Consider the following 9,723-nt stretch of genomic DNA (forward strand, 5'->3'; position numbering starts at 1 on the left):
AACAGATGTGAATTTCCCTTTGATTGTAGGTCAGCAGACAGTTAAAAGAGCCTGGGGTGAAGAAATTGCATGTGTGGGCAAGAGGGGGGTGCAGAGGAGAGAGACTGAAATGGTGGAGTAAAGAAAAAACAAGTGAAAAGCAGAGGGGGGTGAGAGTAAGAGAGCCCAGAGGGCTGTCCGCTGCTAGACAGGTTCTAATGATGCTGTCTCACTAACAGATTCTGTTGTACAAGTACTGGTTGTGCTCGAGTGTACTCTGAAGTAAGACATTTCTTTAGGGGTTCCTGGTTTGGAAGCATGAGGGAAACATCTCTTTATGATACCGAAACATTTTAGGAATACAGAACAATGCTATAAAAATAGTGGCATATAGCATGTAAAGACACAAATATATTTTCTTAGGCTTCTATGTGTATGCTGCCACATAATCTTGGACTTACATTAACTTCAGTATTAAGCTTTAAATGTCAGATTGTTTATATGTGAATTCTGAGATCTTCAGACTCACAGGATACACTGAGCATATAGCAAACCTTTATATAAATGTTCTAGTTGGACAACACACAGTAATGACAATAACTCCCAGCAGTACGTTACACCTATGTCACCATCTGTTTGAAAAGGGTCCAGGCACATCACACATAAAACAGTACCTAACATTCAATCCCTTTCTGCATGCTGTAACTAGTACAGTGACTGTGTAATCAGCACAAAATTGCAGTATAATCAATATGCCAGCCTCCTTGCTAACAGTCCCAATGGCATTCATTGCTGTAAATAACAATGAAGTTTTTATTCGACCTGCTTGAGGATACAAATTTGTAAGCTATTATAAAGCTTTGAATTATGTCACTATGTGGGCAGTTTAGAGACAAGCACTAGATTTATTAAGAGCTACACAAAAGAGATATATGTCCATTCAGAATATCTTGTCCTATATAAGGAAAGTGATAAAATATGTTGCTGCCTTTTAAAAATTTGGGGGTTTTCTGACAGCATTTTTGCTGTTTTCAGAATTCTTACGAACAAAACAATCAATTGATTAATCAAGAAAGTAATCAGCAGGTTATAACACAATGAAAGTAATTCAAATAGTTAAAGTTATTTCCCTTCATCTCAACTACATTAGTAAAATTCTACTTAAACATTAATTGATAAATACTAATGATTTAATGATATAATATTCTCCTGCATTCAGTATCTTTGCTTTTACATACCCTTGTTTAAGTAATCTTTATAATACAGGACTTTTACTTGTAACAGAGTAACTTTACAGTGCAGTATTAGTATTTTTAGATAAAAATTTGAGTACTTCTTCCACCACCGGAGATGTTGTTGTGTGCATATTTTCTAAGGTAAAAGCTGTCTTTTGTGCCTGTATCGGCACAACTCCACAACATCTGACCGGGAGTGACTGGTGATAAAAGACTTTTGAAGGAAATGCTTGCATCAGTCCCTGAGGAAGAATCATGCTAGCTGCTATTGACCACCCCAACCACAGTCAGGGTAGCTGAGTGAGACTCATGTAGTCACACGGGGATGAACATGTTAGATCTGATCATGTATTGAGGCACATTACAGGGAGAGATACTGGTACTGCTTTGGCTTCTGCTTTGAAGGTCACAGGCACACCGGCAGTGAGGGGTTAATGGATGGCAGCTGGAGTGTACATTTTCAGCTAAACTTAAACTTTGTCACCACATTTTTTTAGAACTATTCCGAGTGTATAAAACAGATATTCTGGAGCTATTTACTCAGAGAACAACTGCTGAGTTCTCTCCATGCTGAATGAATTAAAATAGAGATGATTTGTTGCACCAAGTTTTTGATTCTTCAGAGAACTAGCAACTCTCAAACACACAAGAAGAATATCCATGACAGTGATAATGTCTGAAATGCTCATATGTGATTTTTTGAACAATGATTAGCTGTAAATAACACTTTTGAGACATGTCACTGTGCAAACATTGTGAGCATATACCTACAATGGGACTTGCAGTAATACAGTTAGACCTATATCACATTCTTTTGACATAGTGCAGTTGGAATGGCCAACACAGTTGACTATAGCTATCTACTGTCTGTCTACAGCATTTATTATCACCTAATGTTGTTTGCACTGCATGCAGTGTCTGCATAAATCATTTCACAGTACAGCTTTTTAGCCTCAAGATCTGTTTTTCTGCAGTCTCTACTGACCTGCATGGAATCATATAGGTGTACTCTGATTGCAGGAAACATGTGGAACAATATACATATAGCCCACTCACCAGGAGTACAGACGCTGAGCTTTTATAACCTGAAGTAATAATACACTTTGTTGACACACATGCACATCATGCGCTCATGGACAGCATGATACACATTTCAGTCAACAGCAATTCAGCTTAAAATGCTAACAGTGTGCAAAGACAAGAGAAGAAGAAAATAACCACAAGATGATGGATGTTCATTCTTCAGCTTCAAGAATTATGTTTGATAGAGATGATCCAAGCACAAGGGTCCACTTACTTAACATCAAAGCTTTCAACCATCTATCTCACAGGTCTTCATTCAGCTAACAGAGCTGGCTCAGGCACATGGTATTTAACATGATGTGTCACATGACGTCACTCTATTACATGACAACAACTGGTTATAAATTGGAGCCAGGTCATAAACAGATGTATCTCTTCTTACAGTATAAAACAACTCCACCAATTACCTTCAAAAGTATGCCTAGGTCACAACGTGAGATGTTGTTGTGCACTAAGATATAGTCCAGAGCATTCAGTGTGCTTGCCATATGTAACACCCAGAAATGCATGTCATACATACACACATACATATATATTCTTGCACCAAGACCTGTTAATTAATTTCCGCTTCAAATATTCAGTTGCACTTTGGCCGTACTGGTTGGTTTAATGAGGGTTACAGCTGCAGAGGAAAGTTGCAGTGTGTGTGTGTGTGAGTCAGGCCATTGTGGCCGTGACATATTCACAGTTGGTTTAGTTAAATCTGATGCGTGGTACAGGACATTATATTAACATGACAGAGAGGTTGTGCATAATCTATTAAGCTCGCACTTTCTCTCTCACTTCTGTTTTAAGAACTTGAAACACAATTTACACTGGTTAACGTAAGTGACTGACCATAGTAATTTAAGATTGCAGGCATGATAAGCAGGGGTAGCCTTTGATTATTAACAGACTGATCAATTTTGCACACAGAAAAGAGAATTTTCAAAACACAAAAATGCAAACTACATGCAAATGTCTGCTCTTACTGATCTCTCCCCCTAAATTTTGTTTATTTTCTTTCTTCAGACCCTAAAGGAACACTAGATTGAAAGCTACAACCCAGATGGGCACATGCAGGCACATGCAGGCAGCTTTGTGACGTGTTGCCAAGTGTGTCAGACAAAACAAACAGCACATTACGATTCAACGACAGTGATTAGCAAAGTGTTTAACACCTCTCAGTTCTGATGCCTGTTTCTGTAATCACTGACAGCATATTAAACATCAAGGGGGAGGTGGAGACAAAAGAGGGAGAGGAGAGCAGAGGAGGAGAGAACAGGGAAAATCGAGGAGCAAAATATAAGAGCAGATACCGTATGGGCACAGAGAGAAAAAACAATACAATTCAGAGGATTAAAGAGAGAGATTCAGACAGAAGCAAAAGAAAAAGAGAATAAATGAGAAAACTGGAGAGAGAGAATGAGACAGGAGAAGTGAGACTGAGAGAGAGAATAAAATTAAACAGTGGAAGAGAAAATGCGGGAGAGGAACACAGTAAAAGTATGGAAGAAAAGAGAGGTTTAACCAACAGGAGGAACAGACCAGTACTGTAGAGATTGTACTGTGATGGTGAAAGGTGAAAGGTGAAATGAAATGACCAACTTTCAAGACTACATCTGCATACATAATCATACCATGGCTTAAACCTAGGTGTAAGAATTTCAACATTACAATTCTCAGTGTCATTATTTAACATTACAGTTTACATTATAGTCAGAGTTCCATCTCAATTTTTGATTTTCATACTGTTCTGTTTGCTACTGTATCACCACATTTGAAACCAAATAATTACTATAGATATTTACAACGTAATGAAAGAAAGTAATTGCAGTGTGGGCAATGCTGTTTCAACAATGGTGTCACTGTGACAGTATGTTGTATATGCAATGATGCAACATTGAGCAACCTTGACATTTCTTGCGTCTGGCATAATTTTCCTCAATTGTCACTTGGAAATGTATCATATAAGTATATAAGAAAAAAATGCTGAATTTTGCATGTCAATTATATATATAAAATATTTTAGCTTTGTCTTATACAGCTTCCAGACTCCACTGTCCTTGAGGTGGCTTCCATCTGTTTTTAATGTTAAAAATTGCCTACTTCGTATTATCATGTTTTATTTATGACAGTTTAAATTGAATTATAATATCATCACAGTATTTTTAAGGCATGAGTTTTGTGTGTCAATGTTGAAATGTTTTTGACAACAAAACACAATGTATCTAAGGATTAATTACTTTTCTTCACCCTTTGTAAACGAACTACTTGTTTTGGAGTATACAAAGAGGGTTGTGAGGGTTGTTATGAAAATTGGCAGCTAAGGTGTGACATAATTAGAGATTGGGAATCCATTATTACTGCTCAGTAAACAACATGCATGATTTGTGGTGTGACTAATGAAGGCAGTAAAGCTTTCACATGTTGAGACACAGGGGTCGTGCAGTATGGTGCAACACAGGAGAAAGTATTGTACAAATAAAAGAAAATCTCAGGCAACTGCCAATATTATTTTTTTTAAAAAAGGATTAAGAGAGAGAGGTGAGAAAGCAACTCATTTCTGTGTGTGTGGGTGGGTGGGGGTGTTCTTGAGGCAAAAAAGTAAACTGGATTCAAAAGCACAGCATCATGAGACTCATTTGCATTTGTATTTGAAAGGCTATAGTACAACGAAGTTCACGGCCAACTATCTCTATGCTTTACTGTCCTATGAATCATTTACGAATGAATGAAGCAATGCAAGACTATAAAGGGAATGTTCCCTGGCTTTGTAAGTGTCCGTGTGTGTTAGTGTGCTGATTTTCTATGATTGTGTGTGGGTATTTCGTGTGTGTCTGTGTGTGTGTGTGTAAACATGAACTATATGCGTTTATGTGTGTGTGTGTGCACACTGTAGAACAAACTTGCCAGTGCCATGCTTTCTGTGTTTTATAAGTGCAATGAAAAGCAGCCTGCCCATGATTGGTTGTCAAAGGAAATAATTCAGAGGAGAGAGGGGTACTGGAAGCAAATTACGCTGGCACTCACATACACACACATGCTTGAGGATACATAAAAATACACACCCACACACACTGGCATGTGCCCATATACACAGAACACAGTCTGGAGATGCGCTCACAAACAAGAACATTGCTGTGCATGCAAGTTCACAGTATGCACTCTGTTAAATGCATGAACATGCTCACACACATGCACACCTGACGTGCTCACACAAATACAGTATATACACAAAAACACAGTTTATGCACATTTATGGCACCCTCTGGTCCAATGAGACACAGCGCAGATTGCTGGAAGACTAAAACAGCATTTGTGTCAGCATAGAGACAGCAAACAACAGTATGTAAAGAAAGGAGAGAGATGGGGGAGAGGGCAGCAGCAAATATTCACTCTACTGCAAGAATGTAGGGAGTACAAAATGGATGAACACTAGACAAAGACACTTATACCCACATACAGTATATGTGTATACAGCACGTACATGTATGTGCATGTGTGCGCACGCACACACACCCACACACAAAAAAAAAACCTGTCATGCTAGTTCTTTGTCACTGACAAGAAAATTCTACTTCTCTTTGAAGTTTCTTTCATCATTAGCATGATTACACAGACCTACTGCACACCAAGCATTATTTCCAAAGAAAGCTCACTGCATACAAATGATTTCACTCTACTGAGTTTCAGTGTTTGTTCAACATATTTGTATTTTGCTGGTCTCTGAATAATAATTGCCGAATAGTGTGATTAACTCCTCAGTGTGTGGCAGTGGGACTGGCTAGGAGCTTTGTGTAGTATAACTTGTCCATATTCTGGCTTTGAAATATTTTTTTAATGCAGTAATATACACATAATAACACATCTGAGCAGCTGCAAAATTGTGTCAGGTGATATGGATCGAGTTCTGGGACATGGAAGGGTTGTCTGGATCTAATCCAGGTTTTAGTGTTAAGTTATTCAGAAAACTCAGTAAACATCCACTTTAAAAAAAGATATTTTTCATGGCTTCTGTTATGTATTGTATGAAGAGCAAACTTCCATCCACTTCAGAGCCTCTATTACCGGATAGATTTTCTGTCCTCAAGTGAAACTTTAAGTAGAAAATGTTAGGACAATGTCTCTGAGTACAGAGCCACACATGCTCTTACATATTTAATATTTTGGTTAAGTATGTGTGTGTGTGTGTGTGTGTGTGTGTGTGTAATCTATATGCGCGATTCTGTGCTAACAGAAGCGGTTTAAGTCAATCTCCATAAAAAGCAGGCCTACACTTATTTTGACAAACAACAAAGGGTCTTGTCCTCAGATGACATTAAGCATGTGTGACTCTGTGTGTGTCAAATGGATGAACACACACACACACACACACACACACACACACACACACACACACACAATACAATCATCCGGGAACAAGGGCCTGTGTTGTACAAGTCCTTCCCAGGCCATCTGGTCTGTTCTACCTGCATCACTGACTGTTGCAGTGAGATGAAGCACCTTCAGCAGGCCTGGGCTGTCTCTCCTCACCCACATCTGCAGTCAGCCTCAGACAAGCTATCATACTTCTTCTCACAGTTACCTGTCAGTCCATCTCAACCTCAGAAATACACACACACACACACACACACACATTCTTCTCTTTCCTTCTGTCTCTGCGGCCTGGTTAAGGGTTCTGCCTCAGTGACCAGGTACAGACGTCAGAGCTACTGCCTGTCTCTTTCCTCCACAAGAGGATGCACAACAGTCTCAAACATCACAAAAACATACACAAACCAAACACACAGTTTACACCTCTGTGAATCGTATTCACACTCACTCACACACACACACACACACATAAAACACTAGTGTTCATGCACACAGAACACACAGTGAGGTAATAAATCTCCCCAGTCAAAGATAGCATGGACCAACACAGCTGTCAACACTCATAGATACATAACTCAAAAGATATGAAGCATTTAATACACACTGCCCAGCCCCCACCCTTCTGAATCAGCGCATAACTGCAGATTAAAATACACACACTCACACAAACAGAAGTCGATAGTTCAAAAGAGGAAGCGCTGTTGACAGCTGTGAAACTCGTAGACAAAACCAGGCAGGAAAAGCCATTCACACACACTGAGATGTTTAGAAATCCTTCTCCATGGAAAAGACCAGAATAGCACCATAGTGAAAGAAAAACCAGGCCATGCCAGGACAAATCTCCCTCTCTGTCGATCTCCCCCCATTTCCTCACTTCTCAAATAATGAAAATGTCTCATTCATCCTTTCAACCCTTTCCACTGACATAACAGAAACTTTCTCTCACAACTGCTGAGGGACAGAGCCCCATCCTCGCACCCTCACCCCATGTACACACATGTGCAAGTAGTCCATAGATTCAATAATCCCTCTGTCCATCCCCAACTCCCCTTCTCATCACCATAACTGAACTAGACTTTTTTTTTTTTATCCCTGTCCCTTTTATCTAAATGACATGAGTTTCCATAGCTATTCACAATGGGACTGAGAGTTGCACTACAGAGGTATCCAAAATAGGTGAAAGATGGCAATCAATCACTAACACAATTTGTCCATTCTATTTCAATATGTCATCAAACATTTGCTGTATAATCATCTGTATAAGCTGTGGGCAAAAAAATGCACATTAAACAACAGAAAGAGCTTGGGCTGTAATAAAATAGATCTCAGCGGACCTCAGTAATTAGTCTGCTCTCATTGAAAACACCCATTGCCTGAATTTTGGGACCCCACATACTGTTTTTGTATTCCATTCTTAACAAACTGAGTAACAAAACACGCAGAACAGCAAGTGATGACATAAACCCAGTTATCTTGCGCACACATATACGACTGTCCTCCTTTCTACAGAGCATAAAGCCTTCAATGTCTTGTGAAGTCCTTGAATGAAATGTCTACACTTTTGAAAAAATAAAAATATTGCAGAGGCAACACAGTCTGTTAGACCAAATCCCTCCAGAATCTGATTTTCTGTGTTTTCTCCTCTACTCAGTATTGCTCTCTGTATTCCAACATTGGCTCAGCAGGGACAAACCTGAAGACTGTTCTGTGGGTGTTGTTAAAAATGAGTAGAATGAATATAATTTCTCAATATTCAACGAAGTTCTTGGCCATATATTTTTCAGCAGAAAGGGTAAAAACTAAGGAGTGAATGATTTACATATGAAGTGTTCTCAAATGCATTGATTCACACTATGTGCTGTACCAATTTCATGGTATACAGCAAAAATAAATAAAGCCCACTGTGTTTTCTACAACTATGACTTCAAGTATAGTACTGTAGGTGGACAGCAGATTTTCACAGCCCACAATGCAAAGGGATGACATGACACAGACCTTGCCAAAATGCTTTTGAATATTTTATTGATTATTATAGAGTTAGCAGACATTTACTTCCATGATAGTCAGTGCTGAAAAGATAACATATCAGGACAATCAAGTCTTTTTCTTCTCCTGTTAAAGTGTTAATTCATTTGATTAACACTTTCATTACTATTATGCTGTGATCTAGCCAGGAGAAATAAGATGAGAGAAAGACCATAACCATATATGTCATGCATAATATGTGGCTGTAGTGCACAAAGACAATGTGTAGCACGTAACCATCTTATATTCATTTCGATATTCCGTGCCTTTGGCAAATGTGTTAAAAACTACGCATGATATTAATCTGTAGGCCCAGACCGAGCACTGAAACTCATAAGTACAGCCTGGACAAATCTAATAAACTGTATCTCAGTGATTGGTATCAAAATGGTGCCTGTGTGCGTATGAGAGAGGAAGAGGGGGGGGGCAGGGGGAGGGGGAGGGAGAGAGGGAGAGAGGGAAAGCCAACGTACAATACATTATTTGAACCAGAGCAAACCAGGCTCACTCGCTGGCTTCCTTCCCTCATCTGTGATGCATAGTGAGCCAGTGGATGCACTCTGACACAGCATGACTAAAAACCAGTGTGACTCCGACATGAGGACTTAATCTAGCTGCATAAATCACAGTGACTTTCTAAGTGTAACTAATCAAGAACACACACAACCATGCACACCTCTACACTCTCTCCCTCTGTCTGCCTGTATGTCTCACACACATGCAAAATCCATACGGACCGCCCTCATAAAGCAGAGGGCCATTGCCATGCAGCACACGATGCAGTGAGGGCCAAGAGGCAAGCGAACTCCCCCCTTCCCTCTGCATGCTGATCATTAGAGAGAGAAAGAGGAAGGGAGACAGAGGGAGAAAGAGAGAGAGACTGGTGAGGCAGTGGTGCCAGCTACCCAGCAGCTCAATCACATTTAATGCCTGGACAGAGCAAGATGAAAACGTCTGCTAGTCACTGCTTTCAGTATCACTGAAATAATGGCAACTCTCTTGTATAGGATGATACAGATTTTCAGTATTGGCAGCTAAAAACGGT

Source organism: Lates calcarifer, linkage group LG13 (assembly GCF_001640805.2).
Source record: "Lates calcarifer isolate ASB-BC8 linkage group LG13, TLL_Latcal_v3, whole genome shotgun sequence".
In the NCBI taxonomy this organism is placed as follows: Eukaryota; Metazoa; Chordata; class Actinopteri; family Centropomidae; genus Lates; species Lates calcarifer.